Source organism: Chiloscyllium punctatum, chromosome 40 (assembly GCF_047496795.1).
Source record: "Chiloscyllium punctatum isolate Juve2018m chromosome 40, sChiPun1.3, whole genome shotgun sequence".
NCBI classification, from domain to species: Eukaryota; Metazoa; Chordata; class Chondrichthyes; order Orectolobiformes; family Hemiscylliidae; genus Chiloscyllium; species Chiloscyllium punctatum.
In genome coordinates, this window is record NC_092778.1 from 14448560 (window position 1) to 14468334 (window position 19775).

At 41.0% G+C, this 19775-nt stretch overlaps 1 protein-coding gene and 1 long non-coding RNA gene across 14 annotated transcripts in view; one reads left to right on the top strand and one right to left on the bottom strand.

The window, feature by feature from the left end:
* The window catches only part of tnrc18 (trinucleotide repeat containing 18), a 182175-nt gene that overhangs the window by 138025 nt on the left and 24375 nt on the right, over nt 1–19775 (bottom strand). The gene's annotated exons all lie outside the window — the stretch shown is intronic.
* On the top strand, nt 4650–13924 carry LOC140464369 (uncharacterized). The gene is made up of 3 exons (XR_011954914.1): nt 4650–4682; nt 6774–6826; nt 13667–13924. It is a non-coding gene; the product is annotated as an uncharacterized lncRNA (long non-coding RNA).

Sequence of the window (19775 nt, forward strand, 5' to 3'; positions counted from 1 at the left end):
AAACCTACGCAGACACAGGGAGAATGTGCAAAATCCACACAGATAGTCACTCGAGACTGGAATCGAAGCAGAGTCGCTAGCACTGTGAGGCAGCAGTGCTAACCACTAAGCCATTGCTTATATGAGCACGTCTTTCTTACTAATGTGACCAATGTTATACTGAGGACGCAATGGTGCTGTACCTTCAGAAAAACAGAAATTACAGGTACTGCCTCCTGCCCTGTCCAAATATAGGTTTCAATGTTAAAGGGATGCAAATAAGAAGCCAACATGTAGTAAATCTATACCATAACGTTCTGTTGAACAGTCACTGGACTTAAACATTAACTCTGCTCTTCTCTCACAGATGCTGCTAGACCTGCTAAGTTTCTCCAGGAATTTCTGCTTTGGTTTCAGATCTCCAGTATCCACAGTGCTTTGTTTTGTTTTAAAGCAGTAATCTAACCTGGAGAACAAGCCGCTAGATGCTTTGTGGAGTGCATACACAGTCAGTTGCCTTATAGCACGCATTTACATTTCAGCATTTTCTAAATAATAAGGAATTCAGAGAAGCAATAATTCTGTAAATATGAAGAAGAAACCTTAATGTAAAACTGCATTGAGCAGAGAGAGCTTTTTGCAATACGGGAGTTGAAATGCCTTGAGAAAATATGGACTGTACATGTTGACTGATTGAAATAATATCATCCATCAGCTTTGAATCTTAATTATCAAAACCGAAACATAACAGTTCATTTCAGAATTAAACCTGTGACACGGGAATAGAGGGGGGACCCTTTGAAATGGAAGTGAAATGAAAAGCTGTAATAATCTATGAAAATGCTCCTCAGTGATAACTGATAATATTGGTTCAGATCATTTTACAGAGTGTGATAGTAGGGGGGCACACATAGGCCATATACCCAGCTTTGCTGATCTCATGCAAACTGGCAGAAAAGGAAGCTCACACAGGTGTAGGGCACACACACGTGCCATATCTGGGACAATATATTTGCACCAGGCTACGATAGCACGTTATGCTACCGCATGTTGAATTACACAGCTGTGTCCCTCACTGCCACCACTCATCACAAACAATTTAAAAAGCTGCCAGCTCCACAGGGTGGGCATCATGTAAGGTAGAGTCACCATAGTCTTCCCAGACCATAGGACTGCTCCCTCATTAGACAAAGGTGACTGGTGGTAGTTTAACCTGAGGGTCACCATGCCTCAGACAAGGGGGAAGTTGAGAAGGAGAGCTCTTCATGGTAACCTCAGCCAGAGCAGGAATTGACCCCACACTGTTGGTGTACACACTGCATTGCAGACCAGCTGACTGAGCTAAACCAAACCCACATACTTGTGCTGCAGAATTAGTTGGAAATGTGCTGAATCTAGTGATTTGCATTTGGACTTTTTAAAAAAAACCAGCTTGTATTTGCATAGCACCTTTCATAACCACTGACCATTCCAGAGTACTTTGCAACCAGAAGTGAGCAACTAATCACAGTGATAACTTCACAAATCAATCTTGGTACATTCTCCAATAAAACCTTTGGACCATTTGCTGAGGTAACTGCTGCCGCTACATAGGTAGAGTTTCCATAAGTGTGTGTGTGTGTGTGTGTGTGTGTGTGTGTGTGTGTGTGTGTGTGTGTGTGTGTGTGTGTGTGTGTGTGTGTGTGTGTGTGATGCTCGCTGGTTTTTCACTCTCTTCTTTCTCCTGCTGTCCCCTACTTGTTTGCACAGTTCAGCAAGAAAAGACACTAACTGTATCATTACTGCCAGTACACTTCCAGAATGGTGAGTGTGTTCACACCCTCAGCAATAAGGGACATTGGAAGAAAGAAAAAGTCTAAATTGCAAAAAAAAATTCCGTTCACGAGTATTCACATCTTATTGCCAGGGAATCGAAACATACAGATTAAGAAACAAAATAAACAGAAATAAACATTTCTGTTGCTGATGACTAAAAAAAAACTAAAATAGGTCCTGAGCATCTACACTACACACAGCTAGTAACAGCTCCTATTTCCACCCTCAAACATTTACCTCCTTTTATTCTACGTGCCCAATTCCTCCTTGCCAAATACACTTCAATGCACTTCAGAAACGTGAAACTTACCAATCATGTCTAACAGCTACAAGGCTGGAAAATAACTGTATAGTTAAAGCCAGTCATCACCATGTGAGTGAAACAAATGGGTGGGACCACAGGTGACCAGACATCTATTGAAGATACCCCGTGTTGGCTTTGGTGCCTTCAGCACTGTAACTGAGAAAGTACTATACAACATAAAACTTGGCAATTCAGCATATGAGTGTTTACCCTCCTCAAAGTTAACAGCCCAAATTCTACAGGCTTGTTTGGTTCCAGTTCCTCTTTAAATTCCTTTCTTTCCATCATCTATCGCAACTATTCTTAACGATTGATTTGGTCTCTGATCCAATAATCTTCTGGTGCTACATTTTTCAACCTCATAAGCCTATATAGTACAAAGTTTCTCCTCTCCTCAAACACTCATAGTGAATCATAGCCATTTTGCCTTGTTTTAGATCCCTCAACTCGTCCTTATATCTACAATGTCCCAGTCCTTCATTCTTTTATCAAATAATCCCATAATATCAAGTTTCATCCAATGTTGGCAAAGTCACCACTTATTGCCCATCCTGGTTCCTCATGTTAGTGGTGATGGACTTCCTTCCAGTGCAGTTAGGGAGGGAGATCCAGGAATAACCACACGAATGAACGGCAATCCATTCCTAAACCGGGATGGCATGTGCCAGGAAGCAGCACCTGAAAGGGTTGGGAGTCCATCTGTGCCTACTGTCCTATCATTTTCAGTATTATAGATCACAGACATGGGATGTGTTGGCGAAGTCTTGATGGGTTTCTGCAGTGGATCTCTGAATATCGTACGTACCGCAGTCATGTGTTGGAGGAGGTGAGTTTTTAAGTTACTGGGTGAGGTGCTGATGACATGCAAGGCTTTGACTTGGAAAGTGCTGAGCTTCTTGAGTGATATTGGAGCTGCACCCATGCAGACAAATGGGGAGTATTCTGTCAAACTCCTGACTTATGCATCATAGAGAGTGGAACAGGCTTTGAGGAGACAGGAGATGGGGTACTTATTGCAAGATTTCTAGCCTCCAACTGGGGTGGCACAATGTCTCAGTGGTTAGCACTGCTGCCTCACAGCTGCAGGGACCTGGGTTCGATTCCAGCCTCTCTGTGTGTGGAGTTTACATGTTCTCCCTGTATCTGTGCAGGTTTCAATTGGAAGCTCCAGTTTCCTTCCACAGTGCAAAGATGTGTAGGTTTATTTGATTGGCCAATGCTAGGTTGATCATAGTGTTCAGGGATGTGTAGGCTAGGTGCGTTAGCCATGGGAAATGCAGGGTTACAGGGGTAGGTGGTCGGTCTGTGTGGGATGCTGTTTGGAGGGTCGGTGTGGACCTAAGGGGCTTCCACACTGTACGGAATCTATGACCCTGCTCTTCTCACCCCTGTCATTATATGCTGATCCCATTCATTTTCTGGTCATCGGTCCTCCATTTTCACAAAACCTGAGGGGCAACTTTTCCATGCAGAGGGTGGTACGTGTATGGAATGAGCTGCCAGAGGAAGTGGTTGACGCTGCTACAATTACAGCATTTAAAAGGCATCTGGATGATACCTGAACAGGAAGGGTTTAGAGGGATATGGGCCAAATGCTGGCAAATGGGACTATGGCGGATTGGGATGGCTGATAAGTGGGATGAGTTGGGTCGAAGGGTCTGTTTTCGTGCTGCAGGACTCTGCATCCCCGTTCATCAACTTGATGTCCAGAACTCAGGATCACAAAGGTGAGATAGTCCTCCATGAATCCATTTGGGAGTGCCGGAGAAACACCTTCATACAGAGAGTGATTAGAGTGTGAAACCACCATGGTGTAGAGTTGAAGCGAATAGTATAGATGCAGTTAAGAGAAACAAGATAAACACACAAGGGAGAAATGACTAGATGGATATATTGAGAGGGTGAGGGCATGTCGACTGTGTGGAGACTTGCATGTAACATTAACACCGGCACAGATGAATCACACTAAATAGCCTCACTCTGCACTATAAATACTTTGCATTTCTTGTTTTACATTTTACATGGCACCATCAGAAGACAGATTGGGGTTGTTGTCCTGGGCTCATGTAGTAGCCTTTTGATTAACACAATCTAATCCTGCAGATTCATTTCTGGACCAAAGAAAACGAGAATCACATTTTGTAGAATGCTATTTCCCATTCCCGTGCTCACAGAAAACAAATTAACAGATGAGTTCACTTCAGTAACTGCAGGTACACGTACATGTACACACAAGCACAAACACATATCCAAATACATGATGCTATTAAAAAACCTAGTCTCCAAGTCTCACATTCGCCTTCACTCACAGATTATCCAGCAATGTGCTGACATTGTGCATCTTGCACCTAGGCAAGTGTTGCCAGGGCTAAATTACAGCTCAAAAACAACCTTGAAAGCAAGGACATGAGGTTGTTTATAGCCACAGTTCAGAGGGAATCTAGAGAGGCTGCAGTTTGAAATATATCTGTGGTCACTTTCATCGTGATTACTCACTGCAGACACCACCTTTGCTTTCAAAATTAGATGGACTCAAATGCGTTTCGTTCCCCAATGTGCTCCACCATCTAACAACCTGCCTGAGGTAAGGCTTTGCCAAGATTCTTCCTTATTTGAAGAAAGTGCCAACATTCAAATCCAATGCTGCAGTCAGGAACATAACGTAATGCATGAGCGAGTGTGGACTTGCTTACACATTATTAAATTGTACCATATTTTAATGCACTTTGTTAATCAGAGTTATGGATGTACGTGATAGTTGAAAGAGAGATTGGTTACCTTTCAGTACAGCAGCCTGGGCTAGGCTCCCTTCTAGAACAATCTCAAAGGCAAGACTACACAATGATTCTCTTTTACTTCTTTCTTACAAGAATCAGATTAGGAATGAGTTCAATTGTTCAAGTCATTTAATTTGTTTCACGTCAATTCATCATTTAAACAACTCTACAAAAAATAGCTTCTCTTATGTTCGTTCCCATTGTTAAAAGGAGATGAAGGAACTTGCATTTATATGACACCTTTCTCAGCCTCGGAATATTACAAAGCATCTTTCAGCCAGTGAATTGCTTTTACAGTGGAAGCACAGAAGCCAATTTGTACACAGCAAGCTTCCATAAGCAGCAATGTGATAATGATCATAGGAACATGTCAAACAATTCTGGTTGAAGAGTAAATATCGGCCTGGAGTGGGGTTTGAACCCACATCCGCCTGTACTCCATAAGAAGGTGCTATTGACAGACCCACAGCAGAAGGATCAGTCTCAAGTGTGACAAAACAGCCACCTAGAACTCACTCAGTCAGATCTCACACTTTAAGACTGGCCGCTTTGTTATCAAAGAGCCAAGGATGCTCTCAGCTTCAATCAGTGATCAAGGACGGAGTTAGGTTATGTGAGCCAGAACGGACACCATCAGATATTGATGGCCCACACCCAGGACAAACTGGAGCAGAGAACATTTAAAGAGAGGAAAGCACTGCGTTGATAACCAAAAGCTGTTACTGATTAAAATAATTCACTGATTAAATTATTTTAGGTGCACTTTAAGTTCCGTGATTCTACCTGAGTGAAATGCACTTTCAATAAACATCCTGACTGATGTTATACTTTTAAGATTTCATACTGTCAACATGACTGAATTTGCCTTAAACAGTAGCTATATTGTAACCTATTACAACAACAAAGCAGCATCCAAACCTGTGCCATATATGCATATTATAGCATGGGGCCAGGGTCTATGCAAAAGCCAAACGTGAAACAGCCATTAAATCCCATTCATTAGCAGGGTCTGGGTTTTTTTTTTGTGCACCAGCATTTTTTTTGGTCCTGGTCAGTTGTTGTTTTGGAAAACACACACACATAAATCTGACTTAATTGGTGCAGCAGCGATTCCTGCAAAATCCCCTTCATAGTTCACTTCCTTGTAGTGCCCTTGCTCATTGTGCTGCACACTCGTGATTAATCAGTTTCAGAGCTGCAAATATTGCAATCGCCCGGCCTTGAACAGAACCCCTGTGTGTTACATGGTGGAGACTGCAAGCCAGTCGGTGGGTAATTCACTGACACTGGAATCCCATCCAATGCCCTCTGAGAAAGGAGGTAAGCCTCAGACGTTTATTAAAACTAAAATCTGTACAAGTGTACAGGGGTGAGGAGAGAATTGATACCCAGCTCCACCTCACTCTCATCAAGCCCCATGGATGAAATTACATCAATTGGATGCACTGACTCCTATTGATTCCCTTCTTTCCCTTTAAAATGCTCCTGAAGAACTATCTCTTTGACCAACTTAATTTCATCTGCCTTAAAAAATCCTTTTATAGCGTCAAATGTTGTTAAACTATAAAATTCCTTGGTATGTTCGGCCTGTGTTAGGGGTGGTATGTAAATGCAGGTTATTGTTGAATCGACGATTTTGTTTGCATTGTTTTATAGCCAGGGAGGGTTTAAAAAACTGCAGCCACTCTCACCCAGAAATATTTTCTGTAAACGATCCTTTACAATCTTCCTCTTGAATATACAATAAAGAGTCATCATGCAGTGCACACCTGATCATTTTTTTTAAACTATATAATTTCTTGGTCGGATTTTAACCACAAGGTTCGTTAATGTAAAAGTACATAAGCCTTTTAAAGGGAAAATAGGAGATATGTAATTTTCTGTCTTGAACTCCACAGTTCGTAGATGGCATAGTCTACACTCGTGGGAACAAGGCATCTGCGCAGAAAAGGTAAAATTTGCCAACAAAGCGACTCTCATTGTGCTTTATTCCAAATGGGTTAAAAGTGCTGAGAACACTTATTATCATAAATGAGAGCAAAAACCATCCTTTCTGCGTCAGTCCAACTCTCATTTGTTACTGTAAGCAAGATAGCTCAACTTAGTAACACTATCGCTACTCCCATACAGTGCAGACTATCAGAATAGAGGTGGACAAAAAAGAAATCAAGAACTATACATAATAAAAATGAAGAAAAAGTATTAGCTGCTGTAACATCTTCAAATATGTGTCAACGGGTGTAGAGAGACATATTTATACTGTATATGAAAGATAAAAAAAGGGCCTGATTTTAAAGACAGATGATTTGGCTCCATTCTGTCCCTAGGGTTCTGCAGGAAACAATGAGGACTATATGACTGGAATGGAAACAGATTCTGGAAAAACAACCTTTAGTCAAAACTGTATAGATCTCAAATTCCCTCGCGTGCCAGACAACAACATCAGCTGAATTTCTTTCTGGCCTCTTCCTCACCTATCCTTATTTCAATTTATGCGGTTTGTCTCAAGTTTCGTTCAACATTCACCAATTTTCAGAAACCAGGCAAGTCTCAAAAGATTGATAACCCAAAATAAAACTTGGTCTTCACAGCAAAAAAAAAAGACTTGCTTGAGGACACGAGAAAAATTCAAATTCATTCCCAAACACTCCAAATATCCATCAGTTAATCTGGGCATCATAGGGCTCATTAAGAGTATATTTCATCCATTACTGTTACTGTATTAATATTCACACTGAATTCATGCAGTACAGTGGAACTAAATGAATATATTCTAATGCATTAAACATCTGGGTGCCAAATTGCACAACATAATAAAGGTTGGTGTCTGCTTTATACGTAATTTTGTTTTCGAAAGTTTTGTTCTAATGATTCACAAATTCCTGCTGGGCATCATTAAGCCTGGAAAAAAAATGGTTAAAAGATTCCTTCAAGACCCTAATGTATTCCTGCTATTTCAATTTTAATAATAGGGTGGCTTTGGAAAAAAAACAGAATTTTAAATAAAATTTTAATATCCACATTAGGCAAGGTCACCAAACTTCCACCAATAGAAACCACAATCAATGCTGCTGAAGGGCCAGACATCATTCTTTAAATGTTGCTCTCCTTTCCCACCTCCCCAGCTTCCCACTTCTCTACCCTGTGCTCTCCACACCACCTTGGAGGTACAGCTGTCTTCTAAAGGATCTGCCATCTAGTGGCTTGGAGGAATATTGACCAGACTCAAGGCATATTAAAGTCTCAGGTGGCCCCTGGGGCTCAAGCCCATGCCCATCTGTTTCTCAAGCTGAACATGTTAATGCTAGTCTGCTCCGCAGTCAACAGGAAATGGATTCAGACACCATAAATAAGCTTTCTTTTCCTTTCACGTATTTTTTTTTGGTGGTTAAGGTGAGAGAAGATGAACATTTAAAAAGCTGTTCCGCAATATCATGATTAGCAAGTTACAGTGACACCTTTAATAAACAGTTATAATTGTAGCATGATAGGCTGTAATTACAGAGACATCCTTAGCCTTTACCATGCATCTGCATTTAACCTTTTGACTTTAATAAACAACAGATCTGCCATTTGTTGTCCAATTAACAAACTCCAACCTGTACTTTACATGCGTCTAGAGAAATGAAAAGAAGTTATGGGTTGTTCAAGAAACATTGCAATTTGTTGCGCTCTTCAGTGAAGCAATCTCAAGTCTACAGAAATCTGCGAGCTCATTTTTTCCAGCTGCTGTGTTCTGGAATGTTCTGGGGAAACAGCTCATACATTTTTCACATGCAGATCAAATAACTGCTCCAGATACCATGTAATTACATGTACAAATCATACTAGTCACTTCAGGTATAAATGCTATGTGCCTACCCTTACTGTTAGAGGGGTGTGGGCAGCCCAGTCCTGCATTTAAACTGTGAATTTGTGTGATGTGTCACATGTATATAAGCAGAAGTACTGTCCTGGGATTTGATGAATCATAATAAGACATTAACCAACATTTAGCTGGACCAATGTCTTTCTTCTTGCAGTTCTGGAATCCCAGGCAGGCATACATATTTAATAATAGGTCTTGCAGTGACAAGGAGATTCAGTCAGTTTTCAGTTTGAAGAAATTATATAAAATGAAAAACCATATCACTTTGTTCCTTCATTGGGAATGGCCCCCAGTCCCCTCGTCACTCAAGGATTTCACACATATACCTTTTGATGTTAAACTAAACTCTGTTACTGTAAGAAGCATCTGAACAGCAGAACCAATGTAAGAAATGGAAGAAGACACTGAATATGGCTAAACGTAACAGGCAGACAGAAAAAGAGTAGGTAGCCACAGCTAAACTATGGCTTTATATTTACACACTATTGATGGAGAGACAATCACATAACGCAGGCCGAGATTTTGCTGATGTGATAGGGGATGATGCTGTTATTTAGTATTCACCCTTGCATCTACTCTATATTTTCTTAATTAACGTTTTTTAAAGATTGTTCGAATGCCACCACAGAGGCCTGGTGCAACCACTAGGCAAACTATACGGTCGCCTCAAGTGGGAACATTTCACAGGGGTGGGCAGTGGCAAATGGAAACTGAATGAGCTCTTCATGAAACTGCATAAGCAAACAGCAGGCCTCAGCAGTGGGAAAGAAGGATAAAGATCCACTAGTATACATTGCCGTATACTGATATTTACATGTCGAATTAATTACATTGCAGTCCTTCCCAATATTTCACATTATATCTTCCTTATTCTGTCTATGTGACTGTTTCACAAATTTGTATATCTTCAGGTCTTTTCTAAAACTGCTAAATAGTAAATAACATCAAAGTATGCAACCTAATCCGGCCCACACTATTGTAATGATTATTGATTGTGTAAACTGCACACAAACCATCCAGTCCCTGTTGTAAGAAAAAGTAGTATTACATCATGTGAGCCATATGACACATTATGATATGCATTTCTTCCTGTTTATATTCTGCAGAACAATGAGAATTTATAATCAGTGTTACAATATTTTCCTTTTTAATGTAGAGTGAATTTGTAATTAAAATTCAGAATTTTTATTCATACTAAAGCACAATATTCGTCTATGAAAGCCAGTTTTGGAGGGGGGTCTGGAGTGGGATCTAAGGCTGAAGCTTTGTCAAGCAAGCCTCCCGTTTTTGTACAAGCCCTTGTCAGCTCGCAGTTCTTCACATCACACAACTACCCTGACATAATTGGAATGTCAATCACCTGACCAGATAGTAGATTTTGTTTGGTCGTCTTTCCTGCATTAAAACATTTCTTATATCCGCACTGTCTTGTGTCAGATTCCATAGACTGGTGAATCAGCTTGCAATGTTCCACAACTATGTCCATCTCTCTTTACCTGCCAGGTAACTGTGGGAGACTGCACCAGGTTGGCGGAGTTGGAATAGCAACATTAACTCTCAGGAGTTGATTCATGGAAATTTCCAGAATCCCCGAACTAAGCTTCCAGCCCTTATTTCCAAACAGGCTCCCAAGAGGTCTATTTTCACTCTCGCCTCTGAAAAGCTAACTAAAATCTCTACGGCTAAACTCATACATTTACTTCCAATGCTCCATTTCAACTCACACAGCATACTGCTGCCTGTATTCTACATCACACGAGGCCTACTTGTCCATACCTCCTGTCTGCACTGCCTAACACTGGCTCTCTGTCGACTAGTTTATCATATTTTAAATTTTCTTTCAATCCATTTGTATTTAATACATTTAAATCCATATGTAGTAGCATGTCTTGTCACCTCTGTAACCGTAAACTTTATCATCACCCGATATAACTTCCTCTCCCTCTAAATCTAAATTCAGCTGACTTGGTACATTACTCTCTCACTTTCCAGCATCATTGGTGGTGAGGCCTTCAACCACTGAGACCTATGCTGTGGGATTCATTCTATAGCATTTAAAGCACTGAAACAGGCCATTCGGCCCAAACGATTTGTGCGAGTGATGACACTCCTTCCCCCATTTTACTTCCTGCAACCCTATCAACATTACCTACTTCTTTCTCCTCATTCAGTTATCCAGCTTCTCTTTAATAATGTCAGTACAATTCAACCTGACAGGCTCGTTTCCCAACATCAATCCATTCCTGTGGCCTCAGTTTTCCAAATGTTAATAATTGTGTCCTTCAACCATTTCATGTAACCTCTTCAGGGAATTTCATACTCACAATGCCATCGAGTCAAAATTACACCCCTCACACCTTCCCCCACTGCTCCAAGAAATCTCTTCCATGATTAATTTGCTTTGGTGTGCCCAGCCTCAGATGCCAAGGATGCATTTGGCTCAAATGGATTCTCCAATGATCGCCTTTAGGAACATACTCCAAAACTACAATCAAAACCCCAGGGTCCACCTATAACTCATCACACATTGGTTCCAATTTTAATGTTGGGGAGTCAAGCCACCAAACCACAAGATACAATTTGGAAAAAAAATATACTTGATCATGTTAAAAGCTAGGGATTTTGACCAGACTTGGATCTCAGACAACAACGTTCCCTTACAAAAACAAAAGTATTTGGCAGAAACTGTTCAATGAGCGTGTGCCATTAGGTAACGATCCTTTCCAAGTGTGACACGCTCTGTCGTGTCTATTGTGTTAGCACACCCCCTCACTCGGATTCCTCCCCAGTGCTTAGAATATTGCGAGAGGTTAGACTATAATTCCCGGCCCACCAACCCCAATCCTGCACAGGTTTCTGCAGGAAGCTGAACAGATTGATTTGGGGGCTGTCCCTGTCCGTGGTGGCTGAGTGGTTAGCACTGCTGCCTCACAGAGCCAGGGATTTGGGTTTGATTCCAGCCTCGGGCGACTGTCTGTGTGGAGTTTGCACATTCTCCCTGTGTCTGTGTGGGTTTCCTCCCACTGTCCAAAGATGTGCAGGTTAGGTGAATTGGCCATGCTAAATTACCCATAGTGTTCAGGGATGCATTAGTCACAGGTAAATGTAGTGGAATGGGTCTGGGTAGTATACTCTTTAGAGGGTCAGTGTGGACTTGTTGGGCTGAAATGCCTGCTTCCACACTGTAGAGATTCTATGAATCTCAAAAAGCCAGCATCTAGGTTCAGCAGGTAATAGAAAAGGCAAATGGTATATTGGCCTTTATTTCAAAGGGAATGGGATATAGCATTAAAGACTGTACAAGGCACTAGTCAGACCACAGATGGTGTTCTGTTTTGGGAGTTATCTAAGGAAAAATACACTGACATTGGAGGCAGTCCAAAGAAGGTTCACTAGGCATAGTACCAGATATGGAGGGACTATCTTATGAAGAGTGGTTGTGTAGGTTGAGCGTATACTCATTGGAATATTGCAGAATCCGAGATGGCCTTATAGATTCGTATAAGATTCTTAGTAGACTAAACAGGGTAGATGAGGAAAGATTATTCCCCCTTTTGACACAATCTAGGGCTAGAGTCTCAGAATAAGAAGTTGCACATTTATGAGCAAGATAAAGAAGTATTTATTCTCTCAGAGTGCTGTGAATCTATGGAATTCTTTATTGCAGAGGCCTATAGAGACTGGGTCATTGATTATATTCAAAGCTGAGACAGACAATTTTTTTAATCAAGGGAGTCAAGGGCTTTGGGGAAAAGGCAGGAAAGTGGAGTTGAGGATGATTGGATTAGCCGTGATCTCATTGAATGTGAAGCAAACTCTATGGGGTGAATGGGCTACCTCTGCTTCCATATATTATGGTCTGATGGTCTATAGAGGAAATGAAGCCCTCTGCCTCAGAAGATGCACCAAAAAGACTAATAAGGCAGGGAGTTCCAAAATGTTGATGAAGTGACAGTGAAGGAATGGTAATATATTTCCACAAGAGAATGGCCAATGACTTGGGGAATAACTTGCGGATGGTGTCATTCCCATGGAACTGCTGCTCTTGTCCTTCATTGGAAATGAAAGAATCAGAATTCCAATTGTGCATGCTCAGGAATTGCTCAAAGTAGAAGTGTGTTCCTGGGTCATCTGGACCAAAGTGGTTTTATGGTGGAAGGTTTGCTTTGGGCTTAGGGCTCCTACTCCTGATTACCATGCAATAACTCTCAGGTTCACTGATACTCCAGACACTCATGTATAATGGGTTTGAGGCTGCTGGCTGCTGGGGCCATGTATCCAAGTACAAGTCACTGCTTTCTGGAAAAAAGGCAAATCAACTTGGAGTGGAGGGAATCTTTTCAAACCATTTGACACATACGTTTTTTAAAAACAAAATCTCTACCCTTCACCACTACCATAAAGGATATGGGGGAAAGCAGGGAACAGGTTATTGAGTTGGATAATCAGCCATGATCTTAATGAATGGCAGAAGAGGCTAGAAGGGCCGAATGGCCTGCTACTACTCTTAGTTTCTATGCTGTTGTGATGTTTAATTTTCACATGTTTTGTTAATTTCCGCAGTCCTTCTCACACAGGCTCATAATCTGAATAACAGTCAGTTGCAATAGTATTGAGGGACAGTTTATTCAGAGGTGTGTTAAACTGACACACAATTCTCTTTGACATTGCCAATGCGTTTACCTGTTTTTCATACACTACTATATGAGGAAGCCATGTCAGTGATAATTTTATTGAGATCAAATTTCCATTTACATTAACTCCTACTCACTTTGTATCATGAAGAAAAATACAGTTGAAATGTAAAACAATATAGCGTGACATGGAATGCTGCAATCTGTTTCCAGTTGACCACTATCATAGTGAATCTGCAAGTTTACAGATGGCATTTGGTTCCTTATAACTTGCTTCTATTGGTTTTAGTGCCAGAATCTGGGACAGTCCCGAAAACATGTTTCTTCAATTATGGATCAGCTATATTGTCCATGTGGCAATGAAAACATTTGCTCTGTGCAGGACATGATGTCAACACAGTGGTATGTTTCAGAATACATCAAATCAGGGAACAATATGGAACAAGATATGGCCCCTGTACCATTTCAAAGACAGAAAACGTGGACACGGTGTTTATTCTGTGCATTGGAAAACTCATTTCAAAGGTATTTTGTCATGATGTCTACAGTAACCAGTCTACACAGGGTAGTACTGATGACATTGATTATCGGATGTATATTATCCTGAGACATTTAATAAAACATTAAATTGAGCTCGTGGTCTCCTATTCACTTACAGATTAAAAAATCCCACTCAAAGAAATGCACCGTGGTCTCCATGTGTCCTCATCAATACTAACAACACCAAAGCAGATTAACTGATCTTTTAGCTCACTTACTCAAATTGGCTGAGACATTTGCTTACATGACAACAGTGACTTCAATTCAAAGCAATTCATTGGCTGTAAATCTCTTTCAGCTGTTTTGAGGATATGAAAGGTACTCTTAAACTGTATGTTCTTTCTTCCCCTCCATGTAACCAAGCTTTAGCAGTGAAGCCCTACAAGGTGACCAGTTAAGTACTTTACACCACCATCACCATCATCAGCATACATACAGCAGACATGTGGAGTCCCACAGGGATCTGCGATGCTCCTTCAAGTTTTTTACAATTTATCACTGTAGGAATTGAAATGAGAACCAGATGGATCTCATTGGATTGTCAATTGGAGTTATTAACCTGGGCCAATCAGAGAGCCCTGGCTGACAGACATGATCAGGAGATACAGAGAGGCTCCTCATTCTAGGCACTGGCTCTGAGCTGGCTGGTCAGAGCCCATGTACTGGGCATTTGTAAATAAAGGGAGACTTGGTGAGGGGATACCAACCTCTGTGCAGTTATTTCAATAACAATGACTTAAATGAGGGAACAGCAGCATGGTGGTTAACTTTGCAAACGACAGAAAGATACGTAGGAATGAAGACTGTGAAGGTAACGCAGCGAGGATGCAGAATAATACAGATAGGTTAAGTGAGTGGGCAAAATCTGACAAATGGGTTATAATATGGGCAAAGTGTTCACCGTGGCAGAAAGAATAAAAAAAGTGGTGTGCTACTTAAATTAAGACGACTGCAGAATTCCGCGATGCTGAGGGATTTAGATTTTATTTTGTGTATACGTAACAAAGGTTAGTAAATGAGAATAGTAAATAATCAGGAAGGTTAATGGGATACCAGCCTTTATAATAAGAGATATCGAAGTAAGGATACCTCAGTTGTGCAAGGTAGTGGTGAGACCACATCTCAAATACTGCACAGCTTTGGACTCTTTACTTAAGGGTCGAAGCGAATGTGTTGGAGGCAATTCAGAGGCGCTTACTAGATTGATACAGTAGTTGTTCTGTAATGTGATGGTTGTGTTCTTGTGCAATCCTGTTTTATAGAAAATTCATGCTTTAGAAACAGCGCTTAAGGTTGATGGCAATGTAATTGTGTTACAGCCAACACACTATTTGAAAGGCTCACACTGTAGAAACAGTGTCCCATATTTGTCAATCGCGTTAGTGAATTTGCGTTAACAGAATGCATGTTATAGCAGAACGACCTGTACCTGGAATGAGCAGGTCAGCCTATGACGAACGGTTGATCAGATTGGGCTTACTTTCACCAGTGTTCAGAAGGGCTTGTTTTCACCAATGTTCAGAACAGCAAGGTGTGATTTGACTGAAGATTACAAGATCCTGAATGATCTTAGTTAAAAAAAATCACACAACGCCTTGTAAGGGTAAACATGTGAAGAAGGATGTTTACTCTTGTGAGTGTGTCCAGAACAGGGGGAAATACTTTTAAAATTGGAGGTCATCCTTTTAGGACTGAAATGAGGGAATTTTCTTTTTCCTCTCGGAGGGTTGTGCAACTTTGGAAGGCAATGACGGCAATGAATTCAATGAAGTATCATTGAATTTTCTTATGGCAGGAATAGATAGATTCATGTTAGGCAAGGGAATGGATGGGAACGTGGAATTTGGAACACAAGCAGATCCACCATTCAAAGCAGGGTTAAAGGCTCAGGGCCTTAATTCTCCCCCTAATTTGTATGTTCATATGTTCACGTGTTCCTATGTTCATACTACAGCCTATCACATGCTGTGAGAGGTTAGTGGACATCCTTAATTTTTATTGCCTAAGCTTTACACCTGATGCTAAGCTCTGTAATTCTCTATCTAAATCACTCTGCCTCACTCTCTCCTCTACTCAGACACCCCTTTAAAGCTGTCTTCTGATCACCAGTCCTAGGGTGTCCTCAGAGTCGAACTTAGTTCGCTAACCCTCCTTTGAAGTCCCTGGGAATGTTTTGTGATGTTAAAGGGCACAACATAAATGCAAGTTGTTGTTGACTCAAGATTCAAACCAGGCACAGTACAATTGTCACACTTCTCTCTCTCTCTTCTCGGCATGTTTCAGCGAAGGTTCTGGTATATATTTTACATGGAAGAACATGGAGAAAATTATTGGTTCCCTTAACCTGATATATCTGCAAACACTTCTGAAGTCAGATGGGTTTTAGGCTGTCTCACTTATCTGCGATAAGCATTAATTGAAAATATTTGGCCTCATATTCAAAAAGACGAGAGAGGATAAGGGATTTAGGATCGGCAATAATTAATTCCAGGGATGATTGTAAGAATTGATATTACAACTTTGTGGAGACTCAGCAAGTTTATGATGTAAGGCAGGCGAACACAATTTAAGCCCCAGTCTGTGCTGAGCTGGCTAGTCTCAGTGAGATTGTGGAAGGTGTGTTACAATTAGCTTCAGCAGGTTTGGAACTGAGATGGTTGGTGAGGGGAGATAATATACAAGAATGCCCACTCAAGTGGGCATGCTTCCTGTGGAAATATAAGCAGCTACTTTAAGGAAAATTCATGAGGTAAATGTCAAAAGAGAAATTGACATTAAAATGAAAAAAAAAGTACTTTATATTTGATAATGGGACACAGACTTCATTGGTAGTGCCAGCATTTATTACCCACCCCTAACTTCCCGAAGTGTTGGCTGCTTTCTTTAATGCTGCAGACCATGGGAGACAGGTACAACGTAGGAAGGGAATCACACATTTTAAACCCGGTTACAAAACGGTTGAACTAATTAATATTTAATGCTCAAATTTATCTTTTGAATTGCATAGTTCTTGATATATCTTGACATATCACTAGCTCGATCATTTAAGATGTTGAAATACATGGTATTATTCACAAGCTCTTTGACCTCCTCCGTATCGGTGTCTGGAATTTGTAACCTAAATCTCTAGCCCTTCTTTCTTTTGCAGGTTGGTGTCATTTTTTCTCTTGTAATGCTCTGTGAGGCACCTTGGGACATCTTACGACACCAAAAGGTGATGTATAAATGCAAGCTGTCGTTATGTATCAAGGTAATGAGGTTGGAAACACATGAATGATCTATCGCTGAAGTGTAAACTGCAGGTAACGGTTGTAACTTCAGTTTATCTGGAGAATTGGCGGATAATGAAGAGCCGTGCCAATGCTTCACTTTACCAGAATGCAGTTACTCCTTATTTTCGACACGTTCATTGAAATTGTACAGTGTCGCTACATTTCAATGCACAGCTGAAAGGGAAATGTTTAGAACTTACAGCCTGACATGAAGAGGGGTCCACTCTGCACTTCACCTTCTACAGTGAAACTCTGCTGGAGAGAAGCTGTCCAGAACACAGTAGCTGACCAATTCAGCTGAAGACCAGCATCTTTCGCAGGTTGATCCACCCAATCACAGGTGGCCAAATCCATCAATTTGCGAACCCGATGCCCAGCCTTTTGTTTCCATTTAAACTTCACAGTTGATTCGACCGTGGAGTGGACAAATCAGCACAAAGAAAACTATGGTGAATAATATTAAATAAAACCCAACACTACATTTCAAAGAGAATGACTCAGTAAAGATGCAGTTCAGAATCTTCACTGGCCAACTTCTTACTGGACTACATAGTAGATTCCCTGATTGAATCCGGTGGAGATATTGACCAGATAAATTTGGGATGTTTAGGCACAGGGACAGAAATGAAGGGTTTCAGGGACTCTTCTTGTCCGAATCCCCTATCCCACTCACCGAACCCCCTATCCCACTCACCGAACCCCCTATCCCACTCACTGATCCCAGCACAGCACTTCCACAGTAACACTCCACCTCCCCAATCCAAGTACTTCTAGCTCCCTAGTGTCCTGGGTGCCAGATATTGGGGCCTCTTGCCAAGCCCTGAAGTGGGCGAATGCTGAGGGCTGGAACCATCCTCCGCTTTGCCACTCTCTGTGCTCAGCCGCCCTGTCAACATCCAATATCAAGGGTGAAAGTCATCTTGGACCTCGTGATAGAAAGACAAATTGAGCCAGCGGAGGTGAGCGAACAAGACTTGGTGCAAGTCAAGACATGGACAGCAGGTTTATGGCCTGAGCTGAAGTAACGGAGTGTGTAAGAGGATGCGAGTACTGGAATAGTTGAAGTAAGGAGGGAACACGAATGAGGGTTTCAGCAGTAGATCAGCCAAAGTCATTCTTAACATCAAAAATCATACTCTTTCTGACTCATGGAGTTTTACATAGGTTTGTTAGTTGTTAAAACATACTAAAAGCAGGAAAAAGCTAACACTAGCCTGAGTCGCTCATGGAATAGATGATCTGCCATTGTTATTAAATGTACTTGAGGTCATTGGTGACCTTGAAAGAAATTCCAAAAACACTTACATTTTTTAAAAATTGTAGTGAAGCTGTTGTAATATTAAGAGTCAAATTAATGAACTCCAATGGAGCACAGGACATTTCATTTGTAACTTTTCTTTTGAATAAATGGTAATTAGAAATAGCGAAGGAGGATACATGCACAAAGGGTGGAAGGACAGGCATCTTGTAAAGTCTAACATTGCCCCAGTTACTAAAACAGTCACCATTTTGCATTCTGAAAATTCCAGCTGAAATATAATTTGGTAATTGATGCCATGTTAAAAAAGTTAAAGAATCCTTCACCAAGGGGATAAAGGTCACAGCTTTCATTAGAATAACAGATACAGATTTATTGGCCTCTGCTGAACTGTGCAATAAATCATTGTTGCCTCCTGTTAGGCCACCAACACCTTTATTCTTTCGGGGTACCCTATAAATCTCTATTACAGCCATGGCAGCCAATTATTTTTGTAATCGAATACCAATCCATTTCTGATGAAACCAAGAATTTTTGCTATACTGAACCCATTGACATAAGTACAAATGCCAACAAGGCTCAGAATTTGGGAGTGTGTGAGTGTGTGTGTATGTGTGTGAATGTGAGTGTCCGTGTGTCTGTCTGCATGTGTGTGTGTGTGTGTGCATGTGCCTGTGTATGTGAGGCTGTGTCTGTATGTATGTGAGAGGATGTGTGTATTGAGCTGCATATCTGTGTGTGTGTGAGAGAGAGAGAGTGTGAAATTAAGAGTGTGTGTATGTGAGAGTGTGATGTCTGCGTGTGTATGTGCCTGTGCATGTGAGACTGTGTCTGTATGTATGTGAGTGTATCTGTTTGTCTGTGTGTGTGTGTGTGTGTGTGTGTAAGAGAGAGAGAGAGAGAGAGAGAGAGAGAGAGAGATAGAAATAAACGTCACTGTTTGCTCTGTTATTGCCATATAGCTCTCTGGCCTCCATCTGACAACTTTACCATTGGGTAAAGTTCACAGCAATATAGTATCATGTCCAGACCACCTCAAGGACAAACTCATTAGATGAGTATCCATTTCTATAATAATACAGTTCCACAGTTGCCAGTATTCTATGTGGCACATTCCAGTTGACCAGAGCCCTAACAAGAAGTTCCAACTTAGTAAATATCCATTGTAACTCACAAAATATCAAGATCCAGATTCTCTTCAAAGCCTCTAGTATTTATTGTGCAAGAGTCTGCTTGTTAGAAACATAGGGCTTTGAAGCTGTTGAATGCATACAGTAACCACTTAAATTCCATACTTATACCATTTCAAAATGATCAAACTCATGAAA